We start from the raw sequence: 15,033 nt of genomic DNA, 5'->3' as shown, positions 1-15,033 counted from the left end.
AACATAATGCCAACGTACACACACAGTTACAAGTTTTTCAAGAATTATATTATCACGTGTACACAAAAAGAATCTTTCAAATTATAAACCTCCGAAATAAGCGCGTTTAAACACACAAATTCTTCATCATTATGATATAAATAGACACCCGTTTTAATAAATCTTCTCATTAATTTTCAGAAATACCCTCTAAATTCTAAAAACCTAAGTTACCAGTTTTACCTTTTAAGTCTTTCATAAAATATTTGTCAACTCTCAAAGGGCAGACGACAGTTTTAACTCAAATATAATTAAGAATGACATCATTTTAAATAAAGGGTATAAATTATACTCAGTCAATAAAAAGGTTAAAATTTTACTAGCCGTTTTGAAGAGTTTTGCTGGCTTAGAAGAAGACCGTGTACAACTTTTTAACGACCTAAGCTAATAACGAATGATACTTCAGTTTTAGCTAGAGTACTTATTTGATTACATATATTAAACACAACAATTTTAGGAGGATGAAAGTTTTATCAGACAGTGACAGTCGGTAACTTTTTAACATTTACTTCAAATAAAGAAAGAATATTTTAATTCGATTATATATTTTTTTATTTTATGTGTGTTACCTTATAACTTTTTATTGAGTGGCCCAATTTCGATGATTCTTTATTTTAATCGAAAGGTGGTACTTTTAATGTGGTCCCATTTATATTTGATTGTGATCTGACGAGTTCTTTTTGTGTTATCTCTAATGCGTATTACTGGTCTATATAATTGAAGTCGGGGTTTTTTTCGTATGCATGCAAACAATTATTTTACACTATATTCAAATTAAAAACTTAAAACCTATAAACGATTTAATGAACTATTAAAGCATCCTTAAATTTTGGATTTTTTATCATCTCTGACATAACATTTAATGTAACGGGCAGAATTTCAAATTGGCAAACTAGATATTTTATTTCTTAAGTGCGTTCAACATTTAAAACTTGAACGCGAAGTCAAACATGAATGGTCCAAATTAGTTCCTTAATTTTATTTACACTCTTGAAAATTTGTTCAAAATCGTTATAAAAGTTGCTATAAATATATGTAAATACCAGATTGTAAAAATTATATTCAAAGAATTACGTAATGCTTATTAATCCCTATGTGGACATCTCTTTGGTTGAGAATTAATTTATTATATTATTTTGCTCTATTACTTGTATGACATGGTTTGGTTATCTTTTATTCCTGAATCATTTAATTAAATTAATGATACACGTACATTTTAACTAGTAAAAAGTATATTAAAAGTAAAAAAAATAAAAATTGTTTGTTGATAATAAAAATGAAAAGGTTTAAAGTAAATATGAAAGTGTATTGTGTGTAAAAATGACGCGATACTAAAAATCGTTTGATGGATTATTCAATACCATAAAAAAAAAAAAAACATTATAAAAATCGAAGGTAATTTCACCAGCTCCCAAGTATACGAGTATAATTAAACTGCCAAAACGCGCCTCACAAATCACACATGGCAAGTGTCAAAATAATCCCACATCGTATGTGGGAAGTGTTATTTACCTTCATATTTATGTCACCGGGTCGCAGGGTCCCCGGCGAGTTCCATACATTCTCGAGACTTGTACCAACAAATACAAATTGTATCATACCCAACTAAAGTCAAACATAGTTAGAGTTTAGAGTCAATAAACTTAATAATTATATCAAAATAAATTATGTAAAAGTTTTTTATAGTATCCGAGTAAAAATGTAATGACTAATTTTGTACCACAACAGCAAAGAATACTTGCTCAAACAGAATACGTAATACAGGTACGTCAAAGCATCGTATTAGGTATGTTCTGTTGTAACGTACAACTGTTAAAGAGAACATATGCTCTGGAAGAGCGTAGTGTTTTGACGTTCTAGCGCCATACTATAAGTACGTATGTAATTTGGTTGAAGCATTACGAGATAACGCATACATTCAATGGATAATCATGATTCAAAACAGGTATAACACAAATAAATTACATTTTAATACAATTTGAAATTCAATACACGACCGTTACGGCCAATTTATTTTTACAATACATCATAAATTGGTGTATTGTATATATATTATTTCAAAATACAAGTATTTTAAATGTCAATTAAATTAAATACCTATTAAAATACTTTTAGTGGCGGTTTCAAATCAAATCAAAATAACTTTATTCAAATAGACTTCAAAAGCACTTTCGAATCGTCTTTTACAAATTAAAATTCTAAAGTGATTAATTGTTTTTAAAAGTGAAACCACCACCGATTCGGAATTCAGATTCTGCATAGAACTACTCTTTTCTCGACGACGCGTTGGCGCAGCCGGCAGCGGTCACAGCACTGGCTGTTGCGCTGGCGGTTACGGGTTCGATCCCCGCTCACAACAGATATTTGTATTGGTCATATAGATGTTTGTCGTTATCTGAGCGTTTGTGCTCGTGTACTGTGTGTGTTTTCGGACCCCCGACACAGGAGAAAATCCTAAGCGGGGCCGTTGAGTTTGAAGCATTTATTTTATTTATTTACGTTCAAACATAATATATAATAACTTTGTTTTAGTACAAAATTACTAATATCTTGCATAAAATTGCATGAATATTTATTATAAATGACCCAACCACACCACGATACATATTTACAGGAACGATGGTGCATAAGTAAATATTAACTAAAGTGATAGCTATCGAAATTAAACAAAGGTAAAACTATGTGGAATACATAACTATGTATAACTCTACACCTACAACTGACTCAAATAAAATTACTAACAAATCCCAAGTCTACTTCTGAAATAAAATGTACTATAAAAATATTTTAACATTTCTTTAGCGTAAAAGGATTATCTTTTTTTTTACTGATATAAAAATTGCAATTTAAAGATTGCTTCGAAAATGTTTACACAGCATCTCCGGTAAGAGCTACCGCAGGTTCGCCTAAATTTTTAACGGAGCCCATCAAACGGAGTGCAATTTATGGAATAACTTGCATACAAAGTGCAGGAATACTAGTTTTAAAATAAAACAGATACATTTAGATATATTATCTGTATATTATTTAACTTATCTTGTGTGTTATGTAACATGGTTGTAAAATATTAATGTTACATAACAAACGATAGCAAAAGTAAATAAATTTTATTCGAGTGTTTTTTGTAGTTAATACTGATAAGAATATCGTTCAAAACTATTGTACGAACTTTTTTATGTTCTCACAAACGACACTTATTAAACATTTAAAATTAAAAATCAAAAGAAACATTTTGCTAAGTTAATTTTCGCAAAGTCAAGATATATCAAAGATATTTGTTATAACATTTTTTTTTAAATTGCAAAAACTTATATATAATCCATTTATTTTATCAAATGTTAATCGTAATAGTAATGCCCTTATAAAAATATTAAATACAGCTTTTAATTTTTTTTTTATTATCTTAAAATAATTCTTATCCAAAAGTTAGCACATTTTTACACAATACGTTGATTAAGACTGAGTTTTCGTGATTCAAGGTCCGAAAAAATCTATCTCATTTTACGCGAAGCGATAACATTGAGAAATATAATTTGAGCTCTATTGATAGTTGAGACAAACTTTTATACCCACGAATAAAGTTTTTTATTCGATTAAATGAAAATATTATATAAGATATTTATTCTACTTCATTTTATTTTGGGCATATGATTTTTTATCCCAATCCATTGAATTTTCAAAGTATAATCAGACTGAAATCACCAACATTTTCTTAGTTATGTTTCGAAATAATCCATATTCGATTAATTTAATTTGTAGAAAAATAATTGCATCAACGCAGTTTAATTCTATTCTAAGACAAAGCCGAATCATTTATTAGCGTTAGCAGCCAGCGTCGGAACTAGGAAATTGGAAACATCCGCACCGCCACTGTTTGTCACAGCGGCCACGTTCGAATTATTGACGACACGTAGGGCTGCCTTCTCACCAAATTTCCTTAGATTTGACGTCAGGAAAAGCTTTTTAAAAACCTGAATACTTACTGTGTCAATGGAAATATGGAAGAAAGAATTACTGTACAATTTTTTTTTCTATAATGTCTTTCGGAATTGTCATCAAAATCTAACCTAGATTTCCTGGTATTTGAGTATTAGTCAGATTTCAGTAATTTAGATGATGGCAACCCTACGACGATCCTAACGCTATCAATTCAAAGATTCCAAATGCATGGTTCGGTGTCTAGTACGATATTTACCTTGATTAACTCGATGAGTTAAGCTTTACGATTGAATTACTTGCAACATTGTTTTGATATCAACTTATTACTAAAAATGAAGAGATACTTTGATATTATGAAGACTAAGAATACCGCATGTTTGTGAGGAAAGAAGATTGATCTTCCAGACTACAGTAGGTCCTTGTTGCAGAAGTTCGGGAAGATTTTCGCATCTTAATAAATAAAGACAAGACAGATTTCACCATCATCGCTTTTCTTGCTCTTATTAAGCGTATAACAAGTCGTTGTTGATGCTAAAAACTGGCGCTAGTTCTCAGGGAAGCTAGACCAGCACTTTATGGAACACAAATTCATCAACACACTGGCTCCATTTCATGAAACGGAGTCCAATCCTGATGTCGTTATGAATAGACCTAAATTGACTAAGCTATGGTTTCAAAAATTGATATTCATTCATTTGCTAAAACATAAATGAAACATAATTATAAATATAATAACTTCATAAAAAGTAACAAACGCAATACTTTTACCCTCGATATTTACGGAAACGTTTAGTGTATTGTAAATAAACACTGTTTCATCGTTTTTCCTTTCATATACACCATATCATTTCAGGATAAAAACGGGGGACTAAACTAACACACATAAAAAGCTACACATTTACGCAACCAACCGGAATAATTAAAGCAAAATGACTACGCAATTGTTCGTTCGTTCCTTTATCACAATTAACTAAAGATTAGCGTATGCAGAGACAACAGAAACATTTTTACCGAACAGAACTGTGTTTGAAAAGTATGATCATATACTACTTTTTATAGCACATGTGAATTTGTTCCTGTACTATTTTGTACATTCCAGCATACACTCCATATGACGTTTCCATTACTCTAAAATAAGCAGACACTTTGAAAGTCAAACTGTAACTTCAAACACAGACGCAATCACATAAGCAAATTTAGTCTTGTTATTATACAGTTCACGTAAGACGTTTATGACCTACACATATACCATCCTCTGTAGTATAGTCAACAATGTCGTACTGTGTCTTACTACACGCTGAGCTCTACATTTCCGTTCAGTTCTAAAACTGAGCAAACACAATGACATACTGTAAAAACTGTAACGTAAAGGACAGTCGCGGTCACATAACCAGGCGTGGTCGGATTCTTACACAGTTCATTAATCAAGCTGTGATTTATGATTCTTCAACACCACAATGCGGGTAGTATTGTCTCACTATGGTGGGATATGTTTTGGACGTGGCTAGTTTAGGGTAAAGGGACGGTCTTTGTGAGACGGTATTTGGATTTGTGTCTTTTGTAACGCAACCGCAAAAACAAGATGAGCCCCAGACTTATATTTGGTCGGTCAATGGAAGGACTGACTATGTAACTGTTTTTTATTGTAAATTTTGTTCTATTGTGTTCAACTAGGCCAGGAAATAATGAAGATACAATTACTTATGCACATGATGATTATCTTTAGTTATTTATTAAAGACATGTAGATATGTAGCTATAAGAGAACAATAAATACACTATCCAAAAGCATATCTACATATACATGTATATATCCTTCACAAAGATCAGCAATATAAAAGTGTAACTTCATAAATAGCACGCAACAAATATCCCTTTTAAACTACTCATTGTGAAGGGTTCGGTGTATTTCGCCAAACATTTGATTACGCACCAGAATAACGCCACCTCAACTACACGAGACAACAAACAGTAAACAAGATAAGCAGCTGGCTTCGGTTACAGTAACACCGAGTTGCGGTCTTTGGGGGTACCGCAAGCCGTAGATATCGCCACATGTTTGTTATGAAACGCTACCTACTTGCTACGTTGAAAGAAATTAGTTGAGATCTTTGGGACCTTTCATTGAAAAATTATATGAATGATTTCTGTAATGCGAAAAATGGACTTGGTGAGACAGTTCTGCCATAAAGATGAATCTTAAAGTGGTTTTAGTTGCGTCTTCTTCAAATTAAAAATATCTTACGTCATATCTTATTACGAGAGATTCGGAAGGTTATAAATGTTCTTTATTTCTAATTATATTGAATTCAAGATGGATACAACAATAGAAAATAATATGCACGTACATATTTTTTTTCTTTCTATTTCTTTTCTTTGAGTCTATTTCTAAAGTTTTTATTTAATCACCCACCCTTCCCCCTTTCTCTAATCGACTAAAACCTCTTTTAAGACTATAACGATGAATCAAGTAAATGATTACATTTACTTCGAATAACAGTTTGAAAATCATTAGTCAAATTATTACATTTATCGTTACAGAACAAAATTATCCACGCACTATTAAGTAGAAAGGACACGATTGACATATCAATCTAAGTGTTCCATTAGGAGAATTAAAGAGAAACAGTCATTCGTTTGAGCGTCGATATATCGTATAATCGATTGACAACGTAATTTGTAAATATTATACTGCTGTTATTTTATCGGTATAAAATATTAATAAATTCGTCGCTATAACCTTTAATACGGAAAATATAATAAATAATATATAAATTAATATTTACAACATACACACACGGTCATCTGTTCCTAAAGTAAGCAACTTAATTGCTTGTGTTATATTTTTACATTTCATTGTGTAACAGCCGACTGGTATAGCCACATTTTTTTTTTCGATAAACATACTCGTACATATACATTATAAATAAATAAATAAATATATATATATATATATATATATATATATATATATATATATTACACCCAGACTCGGAGTGAGAATTGAACCCACAACCTCCGGAGCAGAAAGCAGAGTCACGACAAACTGCGCCAACGGGCTAGTCACAATATAATACACATATACCTACATACTTGCCTTTTTTTATGTCACTAGGTCGGCAAACAAGCGCACGGCTCACCTGATGGTAAGCGATTACCTTAGCTTATAGACACCAGCAACACCAGAAGCATCGCAAGCGCGTTACCGACCCAATCCCCGATCCCCCAGGAGCTCTGGTCACCTTACTCACCAACAGGAACACAATACTGCTTGAAAACAGTATTATTTAGCTGTGATCTTCTGTAAGGTCGAGGTACTGCCCCAGTCGCGCTGCTCCATATTTTGAGCTGGAAATTCCTGCTGTGCCCTACCTCAGTTAAATACACACATACATAAGCACGACGAAACACTATCTCAAAGATCAAATGAATCGAATACGTGATTAATAATGAAATAATTGTTTGCTCGCTAAGTGAAAAAAAAAACGACTTCAATTACGTCAATCAGTAATACAACGTAGGGTCACGAAAAAATAATTAAGTAAATACGCGTTTTCAAAGAATACTCAAAAAGTACGAATCAGATATCAATCTAAATGATTCGATTAAAAAAAACACCGAAATCGATCCACCCAGTCAAAAGTTCGGAGGTAATACATAAAATTTTTTAAAATAAAAACATTCGAGTTGAGAGCCTCTTCCTTTTTTGGAAGTCGATTGAAAAAATTATTTTCTTCGAACAACGTAAAAAAATTATACGCAGACGCTATCAAATATAGCATCTTTCTTCGTTTATTACAGGAAAATAAAGATTTTAATTATACCTTGTAACTAAAACTAAAAAAATAAACATAAAACACTCCGTCAGCTTAATTTAAAATCTCCGCTCATTAATTTTCATAAGCACTTAATTGAACTTAGGGCAAATCGAACGAAAAATTAACGGAAAAGTGCGTGGAACCCTTTGAAAACGAAATCACGTCAAAAAATTTGAACCCATCGAATCGGGAATGAGAGCCTGATTGGTTTTTAAAAGGGTAGGAACGATGTACATTACTTGTTAATTTTATTTTATTATCGGATTTAATGATCTTTACAAAAGTTAACAGGCCAAATATGAGCTAACGTAACGTAACTTTAGCACACTTATTTATAAGAGTAAATTGTATCTTAATGTAGGCGAAAAAATAACAATTTACTAATAATAACATAGGTTGTGTATATTGTAAGTAGGCCAAGTAGGTCTTAAGTGTACATATACATTAACTAGAAAATAAGTGTACATATATTATAGATAGCAAGTAAGTGTATATATAAACATAGGTAATAATGACAATAATAATTAAAGGTGCAATATAATTAAAAAAATAAATAAATAAAAAAAAAATAAAAAAAAGTCAATGTCTTTTTGCGTGTAAGATATCAATTAAGTTTAGCATAATTTTGGTCGGTGGACTCACGTCTGCATTAGGGATACTAAGATAGAATAATTAGTTCTCTTAATGTAAGCTGCAGTAGTGTACCAAGTAAACGATCACTAACAAAACTAAAAATTGGAATAACAAAAGTACGGGCATTATAAGCCTGTGGACATAACTTAAAAAAATTAGCTAACGTCTGTGTACGGTTCCATAACATCATAATATAGTATTTATACATATTTAGTATATTAGTGTAGTATTAATGTATATTTCTGAGCAAATAAAAAAAATTAGCTATGTCTCTTACACCCGTATGTTTTTTGTAAGTCTTTGTGACCATACCGTCGATGATAGTATTGTAAAGAAAAAGCGACTTTTAATAAGTAGGGTAGACGCATAACTTTGTTTACCAAAAATTGTCTAAGCTTAGTATAAATGTGTTTTTGTAACTAGTGTAGTTGTAACTATTGTAGTTCTAACTGTTATAGAAATATATGTATATGTGTTATATAAAATGTGTGAGACTGTTACTTGCGGACAAGCCTTTTGCAAGTAAATGTAATGTAATACATTCTTTTCTTAATGTTAATAATAAATTAAAAAAAATAATAATTATTGATTCATTATTTCCAGCCTGTGATGTCCCCCCACTTCTCTTCAGAGCCCTCTTCGCCATATGGGAGAAGAGTTAGAGCTTAATATGTCGTTCCCTGTTATTGCTAAAGGTAAATTATCCGTCAAATAGTAATAAAACTACATATTATTCAATCAAGCCACCACTCACTAAGCGTTTGCTATCATGGTACTCTTTTATCATTTATCGGAGCGCTGAGTGCAAGAAGTCGTGTATGTCGGGTATATTTTCAATTGCAAGAAATTTAAAGTAGCACATTTAAAACATACATTTGCACAGCACTTACACCGTCTGAAAACTGAAACAATTCGTGTTAGATATTGTTTTATATGCGACATACTGTTGATTTTTCGGTAGTTCTCTATTTTATCCCATACCTACCATTTTTCCCAGGCCTCGATTCTTTTAAATGACTAAACTACGACAGCTTGGTCAGCTGCACTCGACTTGTCACTGTACCTACGACCCATTTACTATTATTGCTTTTTGTAAGAACAAAAAAGAGAAAAAGAAAGATGCCTTTGGCAAGAGAGCAAAGAGAATTCTCATTCCAATGTTTCAAAATCCTGTAAATCTAGACACATTAAACTAGAGTGCTTATTAGAGTGCCTTAATACATTTAGCAAATATTTAGGATTATATATTAAATATACAATCGATTTAAATGGAAATTGTACAAATTAACACTAACTATACAAAAAAAATATGTATCCTTTGTACATCGTTTTATACAATATACCTATAGTAATTAAGTTTATGTATGACAAATCTGTATTTGTGTATCTGACACAAAAATATTGATTCCAAATTAATTTTATAGTAATTTTTTAAATTTATAAAGTACAAACTTATGTTAAAGTCCTTTTATATATGTGAAAATTAAATATATCTGGTTGTTAATTGCCTTCTACTACACATTGTTATACATCGACGTCGCTCTGATGTAGTGGTGCGTGCACCGTGTGGCCGCACTGGCGATTTCGGGGCTCGATTCCCGCTCGAAATGGATATTTATATTTGTACAAATTTTTCTTTCCGGTCTGGTAGTCTGTCCTTGTGGGCTGTCCTTAAGCTGTCGTTCGCGGTTGTTAGACATAGACACTCGATAGCGATTGGTACTCATACTTGGGAATATATCTCGCAGTCAAGTAGCGTGATGGATTAAGGTCCAATGCTTCATGTATATGAGGAAAGAGCCCTATACCAGCGGAATGTTACAAGCAGAATCGTGAACCACAAATCGTAAAATATTTAAACGTGTAGCATCAAAAAGTAGTAGCAGTGGGATAGTTTATACTCAAGTTATTATTATAGTCTACATATTTCGGCCCAGAATCCTTAAAAAGAAAAAAAAATGTACATAACAACATAGAGCACTCAATATCCGATTTCATTTACAATAATGATACAAAAATTTAAGAAATTTGTGTACAAGAAAGAAAGCTTTCAAGATTATATTATTATTAAATGTGTATACAAAATAAAACCTTATATAATATTCTTTCTTTAGATTTTACTTAAAATACAAAAACTTATAACTCATCATTATCATCATTACAGCCTATACAGTCCACTGCTGGACATAGGCCTCCACAAGTTTACGCCAAAAATAACGTGAACTCATGTGTTTTGCCCATAGTCACCACGCTGGGCAGGCGGGTTGGTGACCGCAGTACTGGCTTTGTCGCACCGAAGACGCTGCTGCCCGTCCTCGGCCTGTGTATTTCAAAGCCAGCAGTTCGATGGTTATCCCGCCATCGGTCGGCTTCTTAAGTTCCAAGGTGGTTGTGGAACATTGTTATCCCTTAGTCGCCTGTAAGAGGCGACTAAGGGATAACACCCACGGGAAAAGAGGGGGTGGCTAAATTCTTTAGTGCCGTAGCCACATAGCACGAACTATAAAACTTATAACTCAGCGTTTGCTTTTTCGTTTTAATATAATTAATACAATTTGCTTAAATTTCCAATGCATAAAATAACTAGCGACCCGCCCCGGCTTCGCACGGTTGCAAAAACTGGCAATGTTCCTATATTATGCATGTATTATACATATAAACCTTTCTCTTGAATCATTCTTTTTACTAAAGAAAACCGCATCAAAATCCGTTGCGAAGTCTTAAAGATCTAAGCATACAGACAGCGGGAACCGACTTTGTTTTATACTATTTAATGATAACAAAGACGAAACAAAAGAAATCATAAAACTTACAAAATAATAGGCTAAACTAGTTTAGCGTAGACTATATTCTATTTTTACAAAATTAAATATAGTTTAGATTGCATGTTTAACAATATCTCAGACGGACGAAAAATAAATTATATTATCTTGCATTTATCAATGTTATTATTTCAACAAGGAAAGCCGGCGAGATTCGAATACGACCCCAGAGCCAGATTCACTCGCTACAGAGATTAAGAATGAATTTTTAAAAAGTCGAGACTCTCTACCAAATTAATGCAGTCGAGAACGAAACATCTTTAATAAGAATGTCGCGAAATTATTCTTCGTAACTTTATTTAAGACACGTTTTAAAAAGTATACTCAGTTAAAAGACAATAAACTAAAAATTATTTCTAAATTTTTATGCTTATTTAGAAATAATAAAGTTATTTTTATCATACCATACTATATGGGTTTTACAGTTAATCGTAGAGTTTCTATTTCTTTTTTTTTTATCATGGATAATAATTTACGTACAAACTAATAGCTTTGACGACGCGTTGGCGCAGCGGTCATATCACTGGCTGTTGCGCTGGCGGTCGCGGCTTCGATTCCCACTCACGACAGACATTTGTATCGGCCATATAGATGTTTGTCGTGGTCTGGGCGTCTGTGCTTGTGTATTGTGTGTGTTTCCGGACCCCCGACACAGGAGAAAATCCAACTGGGGGCCGTTGAGTGTGAAGCGTTAATTAGTTTATTAATAACTAAAAGATTTTAAGTAAATTGTTATAGCCAAAACTTCATAAGCAGTTTTTTTTTACATCAATTGACAGCAAAGACTAATGAATAAAGAAAATTGCTTGTATTTTCTAAATTAGAAAATTACAATATTTTACATACCTAAACACAATAGTAATCGGCGATAATCACAATATTTTACATACCTTTTATTGTCCGACTTAAAAGCTTAGACTTTGATAGTAAATAAGAAACAATGACTTTTAAAAAATTTACATTGTACAATATATTACTAAGTAAATATTCCTATGAAGTTATTATGAGCATGAGTAGCAAAGTACAAAAATATTTTTTGTTCAAAACTCTGCAGAAATCAGTTTAGAATGCTACCAACTTTATACAATCATGGCCTCAAGCTGGGTTATTAACTATCAATTTTATATATAGTATCAAGATAAATTACTTTAAATATTTTTGTCTACTATACACAACAATGGTTGCATTTATTAAATTCGTTTATAATCCGCAGTGGAGCAATGTGACCTATAAGGCTTCGATTGTTAAGAAACTTGAGAAATCCTCCAATGAGACATGTACAGTATAAGTATACAACTGCTGCTTCTCAATGAAGTTGAAAATACCATCACCTCACATATTCCGACCTATCACAATTAGAAACGAATTCAGAATAAAAATGTTAATATTATGGACTCGGTACCTTGAATTAAATTGACTGAAACGGTTATAATAAATAATAAATTACGTAGCCAAAAATACCTCGTGCATGGTAAATCTATTATTGAACAAAATAACTTAAATTTCACCGTCAGATTGAGCGATATAATAAAAACAATAAATAAATAATCAACATTCGCCACATCGTCTCGTTTTTATAATTCGCGCACGCAGTAAACTCCGCGGCATCGGACATTCTTGTAACTTTGCCAAACTCCGCCCCAGCGGTATATCACGGACCGTATTTAAATATATTTTTCATGGAATCATAAATCGCGAATGAGTACCAACTTCGCTCATTCGTTGTCGCTAGGAAATTTTGTTTGGTAGTTTGTTTCGAGATACGGGATAAGTTGAGCGTGACGTTGCTGAATTTTAAATTGGTTCACCGCTACGTTGCTATTATCAAACATTGTAACATTCTATTATTCGAAGACTACGTATGTGTCTACCTTAATCTATTGATTTTCAGCTGTTGTATACTTACGTATCGCACGGCGATATGTCGATAGTTATGTCAATAGTGCTAAACACATAAACAGAGTATTATATTATTATGTTGAATGTTTCGTGTTTTCTTATTATAGATTTTCTATTGATTCGGTAAATATGCAATCTATTGTTATATTTATTGTAATTTAGCACATTGGTGCATACTGCATACAAATAGTAATTACCTACGTTTTTAAACGCTAGAAACGAGCATATTCTTTTCTTCATCCTTTGGTCTTTATGAGATAAGGACGGTACTCCTAAAACCCGATCAGACATGAACAAGATATACATATAACACATTAAAATTCACTCAAAAGCCGAAAACATTTAATGTGGTCCCGTCGAAGCGACCGAGTAATATACGAGTATATACGGAATAAAAGACTAGATGATATCCTGCGGTGGTTTATGCGAAGTCGCTAGGAAGTTAGTTAATTATGTAAATTGGGTTCGTCAAGTATAGGATTCACTCAACCCGGCCCGGCCGTACGATCCGACTATAATAACATGCGCTCAAAATGATACACACATATTTCAGCCGGAATTTATTTACTTAGGATTGCTCAAGAGCTCAAACAACGATCAATACTGGTAATTTGTTAAAGATCTACGTGTTACGAGTTGCTATAACAAATATTGCTTGTCATTGACATTATTTGTTAACGCAATTTGTTATCTAAGCTTTACGAAAAATTAATATACCTTTTTATTTGTAGAAGTTAGTGAGTTTAAACTATCAAAATTTCTGACTTCTAATTTGATAAAACAAGGCATTCTGCATTATGTATAATTTCAAGTGTCTACCAATTATGGTATCAAAGACAAAGGTTTTCGCCAAAAAAATTGTCAAACGATTAGAATTATCAAATATCATATGTTGGTGATATTTACTGCTTGAAAATTTTGTAGTTGAGATTTTATATCTATGGCGTCATTGCGTCTTGTTGTGATTTGTTACTTAAATGACTTGTTACTATTGCTTATTTGCTACCACTTCTACAATCACAATTAAAGAACAATGATCAATTAGTAACTTCATAATTGTTTTCTCATTGTGACCAATTTATCATCGTACCAACTAAAGAAATCTTGTCTTGATGGCGAAACAATGGCGTTATTGTGGCGAATAAAAATATAAAACAAAAAAAAAACGTCTTTCGTCGCAGCAAATATTAATAACTAACCTAAATTACAGTCACCGATGTAATCACGAAATAAACCATCAGCCGATTTAAAAGTTTAACGTAAACTTTAAAGAATCGTTGATATCGACAACGGAAGTTTCCAATCTGTTCGAAGGTATTAGCGATATAGTTGCGAGGATGAAGGACATAAATACCATGGGTGATAAAGATAAAAGTTGCGGGGAGTTATCAAACGATCCGCAGGAAGCAACGAGTCGACTAATCCTTTCCACTTGCTCGGGAGCTAAAATATCGTATAAATTAGACAACTTTTGGCTAGCAATTTCCTTGCGTACACGAGTAAGATTTAGAACGTTTAGGCATCTGTGTAATCATACGCTTATCTAGACTAGAACTCTAACTCCTAGTATATACCTACATTATTTTGGATCTGCAGATGAAAATGTAACAGACAACTTACTGATAATATCAAGCAATATATACATATGACCAATTGACAGAAAAACATCGTTATAATATTTTAGAATTCTCGTATCACTCTTATTCTTATTCTAGTAAGATTACAAAAATATCAAAACTATTTTGAGCGAGAGTCGCCAAACACTTCAATTTTAAAAGCTCGGTTACCAACTTTTTAACACGTAGTGTGACACTTGTTACGCAGTAAACGCTTAACTTGCTAACGTTAGTCACGTTAGCAACTTCGCCGTTTAACTGAAGAAAA

This window comes from Melitaea cinxia, chromosome 14 (genome assembly GCF_905220565.1).
Source record: "Melitaea cinxia chromosome 14, ilMelCinx1.1, whole genome shotgun sequence".
Lineage (NCBI taxonomy): Eukaryota > Metazoa > Arthropoda > Insecta > Lepidoptera > Nymphalidae > Melitaea > Melitaea cinxia.
This window is presented reverse-complemented; position numbering follows the sequence as displayed.